The sequence below is a fragment of the Salvelinus namaycush genome, chromosome 28 (genome assembly GCF_016432855.1).
Source record: "Salvelinus namaycush isolate Seneca chromosome 28, SaNama_1.0, whole genome shotgun sequence".
NCBI lineage: Eukaryota > Metazoa > Chordata > Actinopteri > Salmoniformes > Salmonidae > Salvelinus > Salvelinus namaycush.
The window spans coordinates 3,587,994-3,607,488 of record NC_052334.1 but is presented as its reverse complement, the minus strand read 5'-3'; the positions used below and the strand labels follow the sequence as shown (position 1 = coordinate 3,607,488).

Genomic DNA, 19,495 nt, shown 5'->3' with positions numbered 1-19,495 from the left:
TAAAGGGAAAAAGGCCCTTCTTGAACATAGGATGAGACATTCTTACCAATTTACTAGAGAACCAGTTTGGATTTAAGTATAACTTTTGTATGACTGATGCCTTTAGTGAGAGGTCTAACGCTTTAATATTTAATAATTTCTGCCCTCCGAATTCATATTTGTTATATAAATAGGCCCTTTTAATTTTATCTGGCTTGCCGTTCCAAATAAAATGGAATATTTTTTGTTCATATAATTTAAAAAGCAGGTCACTAGGTGTAGGCAAAACCATAAGCAAATAGGTAAACTGTGATATGATTAAAGAGTTAATCAGGGTGATTTTCCCACAAATAGACAGGTATTTTCCTTTCCATGGTAGCAAGATCTTATCTATTTTTGCTAACTTTCTATAAAAATTTATTGGAGTGAGATCATTTCTTTCTTTTGGGATTTGTATACCGAGTATGTCCACATCTCCGTCAGACCATTTAATTGGTAAACTACATGGCAATGTAAAATGTGTATTTTTTAGTGATCCAATACGTAATATGGTACATTTATCATAATTTGGTTTTAATCCAGAGAGGATAGCAAATGTATCTAGATCCTCTAAGAGGCCGTGGAGAGACTCTAGTTGTGGTTTTAAAAGAAAACATGAATCATCAGCGTACAATGACACCTTAGTTTTTAGGCCCTGGATTTCTAATCCCTTAATATTAATGTTTGATCTAATTTTAACAGCTAACATTTCGATGGCAATAATAAATAGATATGCCGATAGTGGACAACCTTGTTTTACTCCTCTAGATAGTTTAAAACTTTCTGAGATGTAGCCATTATTTACTATTTTACACCTAGGGTTACTATACATAATTTTAACCCATTTTATAAGAGATTCCCCAAAATTGAAATATTCTAGGCATTTATATATAAACTCCAGTCGTACTTTATCAAAAGCCTTTTCAAAATCAGCTATGAAAACCAGGCCTGGTGTCCCCGATATTTCATAGTGTTCTATTGTTTCCAGTACTTGCCTTATATTATCTCCAATGTATCGTCCATGTAAAAAACCTGTCTGATTAGGATGAATAATATCTGACAAAACTTTTTTTATTCTATGCGCCAATCATTTTGCTAGGATTTTTGCATCACAACACTGAAGTGTAAGAGGTCTCCAATTTTTTAAATGGACTGGATCTTTATATATACCACTTGGGTCCTGTTTCAGTAAACCTTTGGTGGAAGTCGTGACAGACGTGGCAACTCCAGAAGCCTGAGGGGCTTTACCTCAGTGTGAAATAGAGGAAGCACTACCTCTACTGTTTGACAGGTAAGCCCCAAAAACAATATGACCTCAAACATATTATTAATTAAGCAGTAAAACTGATTTGTGAAAGAAAAATGCATTTGTCAAACACATCAGACCATGTTTATGATCAAATGTATCCATGACCTAAGTTATTAATTGATCTCATGCAAAACATTTAATTAAACTGAGGGCTATTTTTTGATTACTCTGATGAAGATGAGAACTCAGATGAAGGTAGAAGTCCTTTTGCTGAGAGATCAGATGACGACTGCTATGCTATCTGAAATCATACACCACCTCTACCTCTTTCTCTCAGTCTCTCTCTCTCCCGCAGGAGAGGGAGAAGGCCGCCACCACCTCCCTCAGGAGCAGCCTTGTCTTCCCAAGTTGACCCTTGACCCGTCACCTTCTGAACCCATTCAGGGAAATGTAATTTGCCAGATGAAGAGCTAGTGGTGAAGGTATGTCTCATCTCAGCGCATTTGCTGCCATGTTTCCTCCTTTCCTCTGTTTCTTCCAGTTCTATAATATGGCGACATCATCATCAGCTACTCAGACTGTTAGTTGTGGACCTTTTTACTGACGAATGTGTTTGCTCTTCATGATTGTGTTGTTTGTTGTTATATTTTCTACGCTGCTGTGATTGTGATTTTTGTGTCATTTTGAGATGCAAAAGAGTTGTTGGTCATAATGGGACTGTATCAATGAAAATCTGATATTGTGTGGAATGTACTGTTACCTAACCCATATACTTCAGCAGGTCATTGTACCCTACGCCATCATTTCAAATGGTGGGACATAGGGGCTCTTTCCCTGTGTCCTACTGAAGCTTACTGGCTGATGAAGGACAATAACGTATCCCTATTTACAGCCGCACGTGATTTGACAGTTGTTTTACCAAAATGAATTGATGTCAGTTGATATATTTATGGTATAAAAAATATATAGTGTACAGTTCACAAAAATATAACCTACTAAGATAGGAACCTGGCACAATGCTGATTGATATACTGCAGGTTACGAGCAGTGGATTGGTCTGAACAACTTTAGTAGGCCTAGTGATTTTACTGTGAGTTATGAGAAAACAATCAGCAAAAGGGATGGAAATAAAGCATTTTGTAAAGTAAATACTTAGATTGACTTTGTAGGCAAATTCCTGACATCAGTGAACCTGCGCCAGGGATGTCATGAAGAATTAGGGCGTTTTGAAAATGGGGCTGATACAGTGGTACACTTTTTAGGCCGTGCAGGGGCTCCTGTTACCATTTGCAACCAGCTACCCAAGCTGCTCTTACCATTTGTAACAGGTAACAACTTATTAGGCTATAGCTTATTATATGGCCGACTGACCTTCAAATAGGCCACGCAATATAGGGCTATATGCGAGAATAAGCACATCTTCATAAAGGAGTTTTCTTATAGGCCTGTAATAGGCTAGGTGTAGCTACTGTATAGATGAAAATACATATAGGCCTAAGTGTATATTATCAAAGCTTATATGCTGTATATATAGCCTACCATGCTAGTATGTTCATTACCTTACGTGCATTCTTTCTGTAGGCTACCACTGCATTGCGGCATATTTTGCAACAGGTGCGTTTATCTGCTTGGGGTTAACAGAGGTATTTTCTGAAGGTGAAAGCCAACTCATGGCACAGCTGCTGTATTTGGTTAGGCAGTGAGAATTCAGTACATATCTGTCTTGTTTATCAGAAATATGCTGTGCTGAAAACCATGGCAATAGAGGTATTGTTGTGGCCATTATGTGAATAATGGATATAGGGGTTGAATGGCCATATAAAGGTTGATGAATGTTTAAATAGTATTTTTCAGAGGTTCTCAAGGCTCACATATCAATATAAAACATGTTTTTATAAACATTTACATAGATATACATGTTTTCTGCCATGAACCTCTATACACCCCTAGAAAACCTTCTATTTTAACAAGCCATGTCTAGTCATGGAATCCCCAAAATTGTGTTTTTGTAGCTCAGACTTGTGACTTAGCACAAAATATATTTGGGAGGAATCAGAAATATTTGTGAAATCTCATACCCCTGGTGGCCATGGGGTGCTCCGTAGCGCCCCCCAAAGGTGCAATTTCTCCCTTACTTTAATGATTTGTAAGTCAAGAACAGGTGAATATATCCCAACATTATTTGACATGAAGGTTAACTAAGGGACCCTAATTAAATCATGAGGCTCCCACATTTCAAAGTTAAATATTAAGGACTGAAAAACACTTTTTAAAAAGTGCACCAATTTTGACATTGAGTTGGCATGTGCTGATGCAGCACAGCATTATATAGGTTTTAATGAAGGTAAATATCGATTTACAGGCATATTATAATGATATTGGCGAATATATTGATAAGAACCCGAATAGGGTAAGGGTCAGAAAAAGAAACTACAAAACGTCGCCATATTTGTAGTTCACAACTTATCCGGTTTAGGGTAAAAAACGTGTAATCATTTTTGCATACATGATAAAAACAAAAACGGATATTGCATAAGCAAACGTAAACGTGATTCAAATTAAAGACAGATGCAACTACAATAATTTATGAACACTATCAAAAAGTAGTAATACACATCTGACAGGATCACATGATAAACTTCCTTTCTAATTAAAAAAATTAATAAATTACAAATTACAATACAATAACATAAAAACATAGGACATTACTACAATAATATTTTCTCTGAAGAAACATAAAATAACATTGAAGTAAAAACAATTCATCACAAGAATTGACTTTCAAAAGTTAAAGTACCTAAATTAAAGTAGATAAAATAAGGTCAGGGGTTACAGTTACAAACCTATGATAGAGTTGAACGAATACAGTGTTTTTTTGTTATTGACTAATTCTAGATATTTCATTTCGTATTGGATTTCAAGTAAAAATATAGTGCATTTGGGGACAGATTTCAAATATCTGTTTTTGTGTATATACAATTCAATTTCAGTAATATATCCATTACAGAATAATTTTCCTTTAGGAGAGATCTTGTTCTTGGAGTTAAAAATGTATATATTATTACATTTCTTATCCAGCAGGGGGAAACCTTCTAACATAAGTTGTGCATTTATCTAGACATGTTCTCCAAAACACAAATGAGATTTCATTAATTGAGTAAGTCCTGAAGGTATTGCTTTGCATATATAATTACATTATTTTATAATGTATTGAGAAGCTATATGCTTCTAAGAACTTCCTATAAGAGAGAACCAAAAGTGTACAGTACAACGAATGTATTAGTAATTTGTGTTGAAATGTATCAAATGCTTTACAAAAATCGAATAATAAAATAATAGCCTCTGAGTCAACTGAATCATGATACCCTTCCTACAAAGGAGTATCAACGTCACGTGACGTCACGCGACGTAACCGTACGGTGAGGGCACAGCAGTGACCCAAAAGACAAAGAAGACAACACATAGATGTCTGTTCGAAGTGCATGTTAACCATTCTCCACCTTGATATGTCAGAGACTTGGTTGTTGTTATGATCATAACTGGTAAAATGTACAATTTATTTCCTGTAATTGTAGTAGTAATACAAGCAATTGTGAGCTTTACTAAAAATACGGGACCTGTTCAGCAGGGCTCAACGTTACAGAACGGTCACGTACAAATGTTTTGTGTAGAGGCAATCGTGTCAGTGGTACAAACTATAACAACACAAAAAAAAAAATACCTGAAAAATACCGATTTAAGTATAACTTTTATTGTCAGCTAATGAATGTATGCCCTATACACATGTTTGCTGTTTATTGACCTGAGAATTGTTCATGTTACAGAACCAAATCTTAATATCCTAATTTAACTCTGGAAATGCCACAGCATGCATGTTTCAGTCAGTTCTGCAAAATAAAAAAGATCAAAGTTACTTTAATATGCTTGCAGTCAACCCCTAGTGATGTAACTGCCTACGTCAACACCTTCTACTCATGAGACCAAGCCCATGCATATACAGTTAAACAAACTTGCAGGAGAGAACAATAGTTCCAGTGTTTTCTAAGGGCTCAGCAGTAATTATCCATTCACGAGTGGCTTACAGTGGTGTGTCTGACTTGTCTCTTACGGGGGTCTGTGTCTATGTATCTCTTTTAGCCTTGAGGCACTTTCTCACAGACACCCAGTTTTGACTGCAATGTCTCACACATCTGCTCAGACCATTTCTTATAAGAGGCAGAGACTAGAAAAGAACTGTGGAACAATATTAAACCTTATAATGCATATAATGCTAATCTGTGGTCCAGGACCCTATAAATGTAGTGGGGGAGGGTCTTATAGCCCTTCCCCTTCTATTAATACAACATTATTATAATACATCACTCATTTGATGCAGCTCCTATCATGACTCCAAGGTGACACCCATCAGGAGCCTTTTAGTTCTAGACTTGGCGCTCCGGGACCGCTTGTAGTGCGGTAGCAGAGAGAACAGTCTATGAATTGGGTGACTGGAGTCTCTGACAATTTTATGGGCTTTCCTCTGACACCGCCTATTTTATAGGTCCTGGATGGCAGGAAGCTTGGCCCCAGTGATGTACTGGGCCATTCGCACTACCCTCTGTAGAGCCTTATGGTCAGATGCCGAGCAGGCGGTGATGCAACCGGTCAGGATGCTCTCGATGGTGCAGATGTTGAACTTTTTGAGGATCAGGAGACCCATGCCAAATCTTTTCAGTCTCCTGAGGGGGGAAAGGTTTTGTCGTAACCCTTTCACAGCTTACTTGGTGTGTTTGGACCATGATAGTTCGTTGGTGATGTGAACACCAAGGAACTTGAAACTCTCGACCCGCTCAACTACAGCCCCGTCAATGTTAATGGGGGCCTGTTCGGCCCACCTTTTCCTGTGGTCAACAATCAGCTCCTTTGTCTAGCTCACGTTGAGGGAGAAGTTGTTGTCCTGGCACCACACTGCCAGTTCTCTGACCTCCTCCCTATAGGCTGTCTCATCGTTGTCGGAAGACCATGAAACCAGCAGGGCATAGCTGGACCTTTTGTCCCATTTGGGCTTTGGGCATTTGGGCCACATTAATAACTCTATCTACATGTACATATTACCTCAGCTAACCGGCTATACCGGTACCCCCCTGTATATAGTCTCCCTATTGTTATTTTACTGCTGCTCTTTAATAACTTGTTACTTTTATTTTTGATTCTTCTCCGTATTTAAAAAAAAAAACTGCATTGTTGGTTAGGGGCTCGTAAGTAAGCATTTCACTGTAAGTCTGATTTGATTTGATTTTGTTCATGTAAGCCATGACCAGCCTTTCAAAGCACTTCATGGCTACCGACGTGAGTGCTACGCGCGGTAATTATTTAGGCAGGTTACCTTCGCCTCCTTGGGCACAGGGACGATGGTGGTCTACTTGAAACCATTAGGTATTACAGACATGGTCAGGGAGAGTTTGAAAATGTCAGTGAAGACACTTGCCAGTTGGTCCACGCATGCTTGAGTAAACGTCCTGGTAATCTGTCTGGCCCCGCGGCTTTGTGATTGTTGACCTGCTTAAAGGTCTTGCTCACAACGGCTACCGAGAGCGTTATCACACAGTCATCCAGAACAGCTGGTGCTCTCGTGCATGCTTCAGTGTTGCTTGCCTCAATGTGAGCATGAAAGGCATTTAGCTTGTCTGGCAGGCTCACGTCACTGGGCAGCTCGCGTCTGGGTTTCCCTTTGTAGTCCGTAACAGTTTTCAAGCCCTGCCACATCCGACGAGCGTTAGAGCAGTAGGATTCAATCTTAATCCAGTATTGACACTTTGCTTTTTTGCTGATTCATCTAAGGGCATAGAGGGATTTCTTATAAGCATCCGAATTAGTGTCCCGCTCCTTGAAAGTGGCAGCTCTAGCCTTTAGCTCAATGCGGATGTTGCCTGTAATCCATGGATTCTGGTTGGGATATTACGTACGGTCACTGTGGGGACGACGTCATCGATGCACTTATTGATGAAGCCAATGACTGAGGTGGTATACTCCTCAATGCCATTGGCTGAATCCCAGAATATTTTCCAGTCTGTGCTAGCAAAACAGTCCTGTAGCGTAGCATCCGCGTCATTTGACCACTTCCGTATTGAGCGAGTCACTGGTGCTTCCTGCATTCGTTTTTGATTGTAAGTAAGGAGGATAGAATTATGGTCATATTTGCCAAATGAAGGGTGTTTTTTTCCTCTGGTTACACATTTAACATGCTGGTAGAAATTAGGCAAAACTGATTTAAGTTTGCCTGCATTAAAGTCCCCGGCCACTAGGAGCGCCGCTGCTGGATGAGCATTTTCTTGTTTGCTTATGGCCCTATACAGCTCGTTGAGTGTGGTCTTAGTGCCAGCATCGGTCTGTGGTGGTAAATAGACGGCTACGAAGAATATAGATGAGAACTCTCTTGGTAGATAGTGTGGTCTACAGCTTATCATAAGGTACTCTCAGGCGAGCAATACCTAAAGACTTCTTTAATATTAGACATTGCGCACCAGCTGTTATTGGCAAATAGACACACACCCCCACCCCCACTCCCACCCCTCGTAGCTAACCCTAGCAGCAACATTATGTACAAAATAAGTTTAAAATAAAGTTACAAACAACGCAAAAAAATGAACAAAATAGCACAGTTGGTTAGGAGCACGTAAAACATCTGCCATCCTCTTCGGCGCCATCTCAGCTACTCCTGTTTATTTCAGGGCATGTAACCTAGGCTATGTCTGCAAAAACTCGAGGAATGAGGCAACTTCGATTTAAAAAGAGAATACAACTTTTTATAATGACTTTTCCTGACAATTACGCTGGCATACACTACGCTGTCTATGTGAATTAATGCTTACTGCTGTCGCACGTGGTCGACGGAGTCCCAAGTGTTATTTCTGTTTAAGATTCAGCTTTCTCGCTTACCTGCCCTAATTGGGATCAGTTCCCTCCTCTATGGTGACCACGGTCACCTGCTCTGCATCCATCACCACGAGCCCCTCCTCAACTGCCTCCTTTGGTGACCACGGTCACTTGCTCCGTACTCTATGTTGACCACGGTCACCTTCTCTGCCTCCTCCATCACCACAGGCCCCTAGTCAGCTGACTCCTCTATGTTGACCACGGTCACCTTCTCTGCCTCCTCCATCACCACAGGCCCCTAGTCAGCTGACTCCTCTATGGTGACCACGGTCACCTTCTCTGCCTCCTCCATCACCACAGGCCCCTAGTCAGCTGACTCCTCTATGGTGACCACGGTCACCTTCTCTGCCTCCTCCATCACCAAGAGTTTTATCTGATCTTAAATGGTTAGATCTGGAACCTTCTTTTTTTTACAGGGTTCCCCTACAGGCACAAATGGTGCCCCAAAGCATTTTTTTGTGTGAGTGTACTGTGAATAAAATGTCAATATACTGTCAATAATGTTACACTGAGCAACTACTAAGGCCCAAATGATTTTCTCTCTCTGATAATTGTAATGGTAGTGCAGCCAGGACATACCAGTCAATAAATAAACTAGCTGATCACAGATCTAATTAAAATGTTAAATACAATTGTTTATTCTATTATTATATGTTATATGCAGAGTCAATTATGCAGAGTAATTGTTTTATCTCTTAAGTTTGGTGAGGAATAGAACATAATGAAGTTGATTAATTATATGGTCAGTTCCCGAGTGAGTGTAAAACGCCAATGTAAAACGCATTACTTTTATACATCCAGTGAAATATCTGTCTCATTGTTCTATCTGTGGTTAAATGGTCGGCGATAGTAGCTCATTCCGCTCATTAATGGCTCTTTTCACCGGCGAAATCACTCTCCGATTTCATCGTGAGGGACAATAACCAAAACCTGAGTAATGATTATATTATGCCCTGCGATGCACACTCCCGCACACAGGTGGCGTACCTCTACGTTTGTGTAGTTTGACAAGCCCAGTCTGTCGAAAAAGAAGATGTGAAAATTGCCATCGCGTTTGTTTTTATCTTTTTTTGTAGAAGATATTAAGCCATAAGTAATACTGTATTCGATAAACAATGGACACATAACTTAATCCAGTACACAAAAAGCATTTATGATTCCGTTTTAGCGAAGCAAGGCCTCAGGTAAGAACGCCCGTTCGAGGAGTCTTGCAGGGCAAATGGCCAGGCAAGGCCTGGTCAAGTAACGTTAACGATAAATTTGAATAAAAGTGAATTTTAATAAAAGCGGTGTCCCTTCTAGACTAAACCGCAAGGACTGGGTAATGTTACACAACAATTTGCTAAAGTTTATAAATTGAAAAACAAATGCCATCACATACTTTATCAAAATAGGTAAATATGTAGCTAACTGACGTTAGCTAACTAGCAATAAATTGTGGCGAAAACCCAAACCCCAAATAACATATTGCTAGCTAACAATAGCTAGCTAGCAATAACTTGAAGCGAAAACCCTAACCCCAAATAACGTTAGCTAACTACGGTTATCTTGCAATTTGAGACTTTATTTCGTAGCTTATCCAGCCGAGACCCAGTACAGGTAACTAAATTAGCGTAGCAACACTGATTAAATCACTGTCTACATCAGAACACAATGGCTATGTGTGCTAACTAGATAGCAAGTCACCAAATTACATAACAGCCCTGCATTTTATACAGGTTTTTTCTTTTACAGGTTGTTTATCTATCTGGTCTTTACTTAAGGAGAGTGAAGATAACTAGCCTGCCGTTCTCCACCCAAACTGAGCCCAAGCCTATATTGACTGGGGTCCTGATTGTGACAAAGGAGTTCCCTGGGCACCGCAGGAGAAATGGCATCAGTGAAAGACAGTAGTCAAACACTCCGGCTGAATATCATCACGAAAGATAAAGAAGAGGAAGTGAAGATTTGGGAATGTGATGATTACCCAGGTAAGAGCAGGTTTTATCAACAGCGTTTACAACCCAGGTAAGAGAGCAGGTTTTATCAACAGCGTTTACAACCAAGGTAAGAGAGCAGGGATGTATTCATTAGTTGCAGAATGTAGCAAAACCTTGGGTCTATTGCAAAACGTTTACAACAGAAACCGTTTACAATGTAAATAAGAGTTTTTATTGGATAAATTCAGGTAGGTCCCTTCCTGTTTCGTTCCTTTTGCTTCTGTTTGGTTCCTTGTATATGTCCATAAGGTATTGTAATGTATATAGAATACTGTATTCTCAACATGGCTCATTCCAATTTTTCTACCACTGTACATTGCATTGTGATACTGTTATACACACCGCGTATTCATTTTTACCTTTACGTTTTAGTAATTTAACAGATGTTATTATCTGCCTTGCTCAAGGGCACATCGACAGATCCCCCCCCTCCATCTAGTTGGCTCGGGGATCCGACTCTGCGACCTTTCGGTTACTGGCCAAACAGTTTGCTACCGTGTGCACTTAAGATTCCATCCCAGGTTTTATCAACAGCGGTTACACTGGTCCTCGAGGGCCACAGTGCCAGCTGGTTTATATACTTGCCTTTTTAGTGAGAGACTGATTTATTAGAATATTATTTTTAAGATGCCAATTCTATTTTTTACTTAAGATACCTGGGGCTGTTGTTGATCGAGCCAGGCAGATATCAAGTACACAGTTAGGTTATTTAGTTGTACGCCAACCACTTTGTTACATGGTTTTGGTATTTATTTTATTTCCTCAAGTGAATGCAACATGTTAGTTTTAGACGCAATGCACTTGTCACATTTTGACACGTTTTTCTATTCTCATTTACACAGGAGAGAGTCCAGACATGGCATCAGTAGAGCTGGTAGGCAGCAGTCAAACACTGGGGCTGAATGTCACCATTAATGATGAACAGAAGGAAGACATTGGGGAATCTGCTGATCATGGTAAGAGCAGATTTGATGTACTATTTTTAGGCACGTCAGATGATTTAACGGTTCTAAGTCCCACTCCAGCAATCTTTGAACTTTTCCAGTTAAAAAAGTAAAGCACAAGCATTTCGCTACACCCGCAATAACATCTGCTAAACATGTGTATGTGAACACTAACATTTGATTTGAAGTATATTCCAAGTATAAATTCAGTAAAGTACACACACACATATGGGTGAAATAATATGTTTAGACACAATTATGAATTTAAGGTTTGGCAATTGAAGGAGTTGCATATGGAAACAATGGAGGAGCAATTGAGGACAAAAGAGCACCCCACCACAACCACACTTTTACCATGTCAGAGGACACCTAGAGGTTGGACAAAAGAGCACCCCACCATAACCACACTTTTACCATGTCAGAGGACACCTAGAGGTTGGACAAAAGAGCACCCCACCATAACCACACTTTTACCATGTCAGAGGACACCTAGAGGTTGGACAAAAGAGCACCCCACCACAACCACACTTTTACCATGTCAGAGGACACCTAGAGGTTGGACAAAAGACCACACTTTTACCATGTCAGAGGACACCTAGAGGTTGGACAAAAGAGCACCCCACCACAACCACACTTTTACCATGTCAGAGGACACCTAGAGGTTGGACAAAAGACTACACTTTTACCATGTCAGAGGACACCTAGAGGTTGGACAAAAGAGCACCCCACCACAACCACACTTTTACCATGTCAGAGGACACCTAGAGGTTGGACAAAAGAGCACCCCACCACAACCACACTTTTACCATGTCAGAGGACACCTAGAGGTTGGACAAAAGACCACACTTTTACCATGTCAGAGGACACCTAGAGGTTGGACAAAAGAGCACCCCACCACAACCACACTTTTACCATGTCAGAGGACACCTAGAGGTTGGACAAAAGACTACACTTTTACCATGTCAGAGGACACCTAGAGGTTGGACAAAAGAGCACCCCACCACAACCACACTTTTACCATGTCAGAGGACACCTAGAGGTTGGACAAAAGAGCACCCCACCACAACCACACTTTTACCATGTCAGAGGACACCTAGAGGTTGGACAAAAGACCACACTTTTACCATGTCAGAGGACACCTAGAGGTTGGACAAAAGACCACACTTTTACCATGTCAGAGGACACCTAGAGGTTGGACAAAAGAGCACCCCACCACAACCACACTTTTACCATGTCAGAGGACACCTAGAGGTTGGACAAAAGACCACACTTTTACCATGTCAGAGGACACCTAGAGGTTGGACAAAAGACCACACTTTTACCATGTCAGAGGACACCTAGAGGTTGGACACGGGAGTGAAAGTTCTTTCCTGTCCCTTCTTGTCCGGGCAGTGTTTTACTGTCCCTTCTTGTCCGGGCAGTGTTCTTCCTGTCCTGAACCCGCAACAGTTCTGTAACCCCGGAAACATTCCTGTCTCTTCCTGATAAAAATCACTCCCATCTCGTGCTCTTTTTTTCGCCCGCAGAAATATATAGGCCTTAAGCGTTGGTTTACCAAGTATTATTAAAAACATGAGCTGGCGCACACCCAGAATAATTATTTTGTGTGGAGTTCCTGACTAATGGCGAGTAAACTATACAAATAGTTTATTAAATTACCAAAATGTTTTTATAGTTTATGGTTTACAAGTATTGAACATTTCATTAATGCAATATGCGACAGTTATGTGGTTGTTTTACCCAAGTCTCTGGATAAGAGCGTATTCTAAATGACCTAAATGTAGATGTATTAAGGCTGGAGGTGAGGACAGAGACCCTAGCAGGATGGTCTGCTCAGCACTGAGCATATTAAACTGTAGCCTACAGCTGAGCACAGCATCGGCATAAAACTGCGGCCTGCGGCTCAGCACAGCACCGGCCTGCGGCTCAGCACAGCACCGGCCTGCGGCTCAGCACAGCACCGGCCTACATTTGAGCACATATGAACATTTACAACACATTAACATTTACAACATTTAAAAACCTGAGGGCCAGTACTGCATGAGGCAATCTATTTTTATTTCACTCTTCACCTCTGATGGCATTGGTTTAGTTAAATGTGCAAACAATTTGGTTTGAAGGTAAAGTTGTTAGAAGTATGAGCAGCTATGCGTCGCTGCCACAGGCCGCTGCTTCGATGCCTCAGGCCGCTGCTTCGATGCCTCAGGCCGCTGCTTCGATGCCTCAGGCCGCTGCTTCGATGCCTCAGGCCGCTGCTTCGATGCCTCAGGCCGCTGCTTCGATGCCTCGTGTCGCTGCTTCAGGCCGCGTGTCGCTGCTTCAGGCCGCGTGTCGCTGCTTCAGGCCGCGTGTCGCTGCTTCAGGCCGCGTGTCGCTGCTTCAGGCCGCGTGTCGCTGCTTCAGGCCGCGTGTCGCTGCTTCAGGCCGCGTGTCGCTGCTTCAGGCCGCGTGTCGCTGCCTCAGGCCGCGTGTCGCTCTCTCCAGTTGTTAGCCTATTTGATTAAACCGCAGCATTTTTTACAAGCCGTTTACTTGTTTCCTTCATTGTCAAAGCAACTCCAGCAAATTTAGGTAAAACATTTTTTTTCTTTCTTGGCTCTAATGTTAATGTTAGTGATGGGTCCTAGATGAGCAACAGTGAGCTGACGGAAGGGGAAGTGTGGAAATGATTTACATTTTTGTGTACGTTTTTATTAAGTAAACTATGTTAGGCCTACCCTACACATTTGTTGTTTATATGAAATGCTCCTCACATGCCATATTTCCACCTAAAAAGCAAACGCAATTTTACACTATTCCTGTACTGCCCGTTCCTGTGGACTGTTGATCCTGTCCCGTCCTGTCCCGAACTAGACTCTAGAATTTCACTCCCATACCTGCCAGAATCTCACAAATCCCACTGAATTCCTGTTCCTGTGTTAAGCTCTATACCCTTGACCAACCATTGAGATGTGCCTTTTGTTAAGTACATCAGGTGATACAGACACACCTACAGTATGTAACTCCTTTTCAGTAATGCTTTTTCAGGCACATTTCTTTCTTTTTAATTTGATCCAATGATTATGAATGTGTGCTGCACCTGCTCACCTGTTTTTATGTTGTCATTCACCCAGGAGAGACCTCTAACTCCTCTGACCAAGTCGAGACATTTCCTGCATCAGGGAAGAAACATCAGGAAGGGAGCAAAGCTAAGGGGTCTCGCCACTGCCCACACTGTGAGGAGAGCTTCCCATTCCCATCATATCTTGAAAGACACCTTCGAAAACATTCTGGAGAGAAGCCTTATTCCTGCTCTGTCTGTGGGAGGAGTTTCTCTCAACTGAGTGGCTTGAACGTGCACCAGCGAACACACACTGGAGAGAAGCCTCACCGCTGTCCTCACTGTGAGGAGAGTTTCCCATTCCCATCATATCTTGAAAGACACCTGCGAAAACATTCTGGAGAGAAGCCTTATTCCTGCTCTGTCTGTGGGATGAGTTTCTCTCAACTGAGTGGTTTGAACGTGCACCAGCGAACACACACTGGAGAGAAGCCTCACCACTGTCCTCACTGTGAGAAGAGTTTCCCATTCCCATCATATCTTGAAAGACACCTGCGAAAACATTCTGGAGAGAAGCCTTACTGCTGCTCTGACTGTGGGAAATGCTTCACAACATCAAGTCATCTAACCTCTCATCGTCGAGTTCACACAGGGGAGAAGCCTTACTCCTGCTCTGACTGCGGGAAGAGTTTCCCATTCCCATCATATCTTGAACGACACCTGCGGAAACATGCTAACCATTGTGTTATATGAAGGTCATGTGGTGGCAACCAGCACTGAACAATACATTTTTGGCCAGCAGTCAACCCAGCCGGCCAGCAGTCATCCCAGCCGGCCAGCAGTCAACCCAGCCGGCCAGCAGTCATCCCAGCCGGCCAGCAGTCAACCCAGCCGGCCAGCAGCCAACCCAAGCCGGCCAGCAGCCATCCCAGCCGGCCAGCAGCCATCCCAGCCGGCCAGCAGCCATCCCAGCCGGCCAGCAGCCATCCCAGCCGGCCAGCAGCCATCCCTGCCGGCCAGCAGTCAACCCAGCCGGCCAGCAGTCAACACAGCCGGCCAGCAGTCATCCCAGCCGGCCAGCAGTCATCCCAGCCGGCCAGCAGTCATCCCAGCCGGCCAAACCATACACTGTTTCTTGTTCACTGGAATCGTCATTAAGTAGAAGAGGAATCGGTTAGATTATCCTTTCCTCCAAAACGTATCAATCCCATATCATCTGTTTTGTATGTGTCAAGTCTATTGAGGGGGGCACAGGTTACAGTTTGTATGTGTCAAGTCTATTGAGGTGGGCACAGGTTACAGTTTGTATGTGCCAAGTCTATTGAGGTGGACACAGGTTACAGTTTGTATGTGCCAAGTCTATTGAGGGGGGCACAGGTTACAGTTTGTATGTGTCAAGTCTATTGAGGGGGGCACAGGTTACAGTTTGTATGTGTCAAGTCTATTGAGGGGGGCACTGGTTACAGTTTAGGCTTAAAGCCTGTTTTGTATGTGTCAAGTATATTGAGGGATGCACAGGTTACAGTTTAGGCTTAAAGCCTGTTTTGTATGTGTCAAGTCTATTGAGGTGGACACAGGTTACAGTTTGTATGTGTCAAGTCTATTGAGGGGGGCACTGGTTACAGTTTAGGCTTAAAGCCTGTTTTGTATGTGTCAAGTATATTGAGGGATGCACAGGTTACAGTTTAGGCTTAAAGCCTGTTTTGTATGTGTCAAGTCTATTGAGGGGGGCACAGGTTACAGTTTGTATGTGTCAAGTCTATTGAGGGGGGCACAGGTTACAGTTTAGGCTTAAAGCCTGTTTTGTATGACATATTATAAGTGGTGTCCAGTACAACCTATGACAAAGCTTATAATTAGTTTTATTGATAGTTTGGCTTCTTTGACGAGTGAAATTATATTCTCCCAGACATTCTCCCAGTCAATAGCCTCATCATCAGACATATACTTTACCCATGATTTAACCATTTGGAAGATATTTTTTTGCTTTAGTAATTGAAGATGAAAATAAATAGCAGACACCAAACCTCTGGACAAGTTCCCAAATTTGTACCTAATGGGACACCGTAGGCACAAAGTGCAGACTGGAGACAAAGGTAAAAGAGACAAAGATCCTGGAAACTAGGGAGACCCTCTTGAGTTAAATACATCTCCTAGATTTTTGATCCCTTTTGCAGTCCAGGCTTTTGGCTCAAATGGTTTATTACCTGAAAGTAATAGCCTTGTTATGCCGTAGAGGGGTATAGAGATGCCACTTCCTGTTACCACCTACATCATCTCTCATGGACAGATCTATGTAAACGTAACTGGTACCATAGAATCTGTCTGGAAGGAACGGGACGTGTGTGATAACGAACGGCAGTAGGTCTGGTGTTTTGGAGTTTTCGTCACCGGTTATTTGGACAAATCACGATGTCGCAGATGTTTTAGCGTCTTCCGAATTTCGAAAGGCGAGTGGACATTCGATTCGTCACTAGTAAAGAGAGAGGGTGAAGCTCCTCATTTTCTAGAATCTCTTAATCCATTTCTCTTAACACATATGGACCTAGAATTGTAATCGTGCAGCTGACCAATTACGCAACACTTTAGTTCTGGATTAACGAATTTGACCATTTAAACACTTCTAAACATTCCTCAAATTATTTACTGCATTAGAGATAATAGAACAGTAATATACTATAACATGTATTCCACATTATACTAGAAAAAGAACACATCTTTCTATCTAGTAAAAGGGGAAACTAGTTCCTTTTCAATAATTACCAAGAGACTGGTGTAGACTGATGAACCATGATATAAGTGATCGGCCATTAAGACGTCCGCATGCATCCCAGCCTAAACAGGTCCTTGTAGTACCACAAACCGGACCTTTGCCATTCCATAAAGGTATTGATGTACATGTTTATTGAGTAAGTTTACATTCCTGCTGACTGTCCGTCACGAAAGAGGATTTTAAGATTTTGGGAATACGATGATTAACCAGGTAAGCGAGCAGGTTTTATTACCAGCGATATGCGATCTGATCACTGATAATAAAGGCTTTACCCTGAATTCAGATCTCGTCCCTGCTGGATAAATCTCAACAGAAGATCTTAAGAAGGGTTGTTTCCTTCTGAAGTAACAACAATCCAGCCGCATGGTGGCAAATATCTGTTTGTTTTTATTGGCCCACTACGTCATGGGGGGGGGGGGTCGTTTTGTCTAGAAGGTATGCTGCTTTTGTGAAAATTTACTTTTTGTAGCGAGTGATAATTAACGTAGCAGGTTAGGAGAATTAGGTTAAGGTTAGGAAAAGAGTTAGGTTTGGCTAAAGTGCCATTTTCTAAAATGTTTTGACGTCTAGTTGACATAAGCCTCTATTCCATCTAGGCATGGTGGATTAAGTGTCCGTGTTGTTATACGGGCTCCCGAGTGGCGCAGCGGTCCAAGGCAATGCATCTCAGTGCTAGAGGCGGCACTACAGACACCCTGGTTCGATTCCAGGCTGTATCACAACCGGCCATGAATGGGAGTCCCGTAGAGCGGTGCACAATTGACCCAGCGTCATCCAGGTTTGGTCGGTGTAGGCAGTCATTGTAAATAATAATTTGTTTTTAACTGACTTGCCTATTTAAATAAAGAATACATTTTAAAAAAATAAGTAATGCTTGGATGCCACCTGCTGGTAAGGTGCTGAACTGTTAGGTTATAGACCGGATGCCGTTGTTCAGCAGGCAGTATATAGAAGTTGTTACACACTGGCCAAGGCACTGTTGGCTTCGTCAATAAACTATATGAAACACGTGCTATCCGGGATTTAAAAATGTCTCAAAGGTCTTTATTACAGACAAATATTCTTTGGTTTTACCTCAGTATATCGCTATTCGATTAGCTGACTCCCTTGGCTCTTCTTTGGTAGCTAACTCAGCTGTCAAATCGGTAAGTCTCCGCTCTCTCTTTACTTGATATCTGCTGGCTTTTATGTTGTGTTCTGTGGGTTTGTGCCTGTGCTAGTCTACTATTTCTCATCTGCGGGATCGTCTGAGACCAGTCACCCGGACAGCTGATGAAACCGAGGAGTATTTTTGTCTTTAATAAAGACTTTTTGTGTAGAAACTCATTTTGATTGGCTGGGCCTGGCTCCGTAGTGTGTGTGGTCTGTTCCAGCCACGCCCCTTCCCAGTCATGAAATTCATAGGTTAGGGCCTAATCAATTTATTTCAATTGACTGATTTCCTGATATGAACTGTAAAAACAGTCAAATCATTGAAATTATCGCATGTCGCGTTTTACAAATTTTGTTCAGTATCGATAATTCCTTGATGCAATAATCCCAGAGGCAGAACAGGTCGAAAAGTTAATTGGAGGACGAAAAACAAACGAGGAGCAGACAAGGTACTAAACAATTATCACAAGCAGGAAAGATTTTCCACTTTCCTTTTAAGCCAGAGGCAAGCCTGTCGGAGCAGAAGTCAGTGCTGCCTGGACTGGAGTAGCCGAGCAGGATCGTGCGTCCCCCGCGTGTGGGGAATCTAATTGGTTGTTTACATCACACCCCGTGGATTGGTGGATTGTAGCTCGCCACTGCCAACACTCTGCATGGCTAGTGGCTGACTTTAGCCAACTCAAGCTAGCGAACGCAGAGTAGATTCTCCATATGTGACCCGTTTCAGGATACTAGGCGTATATTGCGGGTCACTAATTCACAGGAGAGCCGTTTGAACGTAACCTTTTTTTTAAATGAAAATGCCTGTTTTTGGGGCAGAAATGCCTTCCGTGACATGCGAACTTTCATGTGCCTTAATAACAAACTTGTATGCTAGCTAGCTAGCGTGTTGCTTGTATGCTAGCTAGCTAGCTAACGTTACGTGTATGATCTTATTATTCATATCTCAGAGCCATTTGCTTGGCTGGTTATAGCCTAATGTTAGCTATCTAACATTGAACCTGGTTGGTTAGCTAGCTGCGAATTCATGCAAGGTAGTAACGTCATGAGTTGGGATTATGTTTCATTGTTTAGCTAGCTAGCTACATGTCTTAGCAAAATACTCCACTATGCAATTAACCATTTCGGGTGCATTCGTAAATTCAGTCTGGCCATCTACTCTCGTCTGTGCCACAGCGCAGAATAACTGATGAATTTACAGAGGCTCAACACCCGTTGAATATGGCCAGTGTCAGTAAACGTCGGCAAAAAAACGTAATAAAATTGTTGCCAGCAGCAACAACAACAGTCACCAATGCTCTGGATAACATGTAAACAGCCCAACCAGCTCTGCTAGAGCGAATAAAATGGTCAGAGTTTGGGTTGGGGGCTAAATCTTAAGAAGGTGTGAACGATGCTGAATGGATGTAGCCAAAGAGGAGCACT

At 42.0% G+C, this 19,495-nt stretch overlaps 2 long non-coding RNA genes across 4 annotated transcripts; one reads left to right on the top strand and one right to left on the bottom strand.

The window, feature by feature from the left end:
• The first annotated feature begins 9,190 nt into the window (after positions 1-9,190).
• Positions 9,191-17,315, top strand: LOC120023446. 3 transcript variants are annotated; one of them, XR_005472686.1, is made up of 4 exons: positions 9,191-9,366; positions 9,946-10,152; positions 11,004-11,117; positions 14,219-17,315. It is a non-coding gene; the product is annotated as an uncharacterized LOC120023446 (long non-coding RNA). The 3 variants fall into 3 exon arrangements; XR_005472685.1 differs by having other exon boundaries at positions 9,917-10,152; XR_005472684.1 differs by having other exon boundaries at positions 9,901-10,152.
• LOC120023447 lies at positions 12,720-18,175 on the bottom strand. The gene is made up of 3 exons (XR_005472687.1): positions 17,993-18,175; positions 14,193-14,257; positions 12,720-13,597 (listed from the first exon to the last, which is right to left on the bottom strand). It is a non-coding gene; the product is annotated as an uncharacterized LOC120023447 (long non-coding RNA).
• Between the last annotated feature and the right edge of the window lie 1,320 nt (positions 18,176-19,495).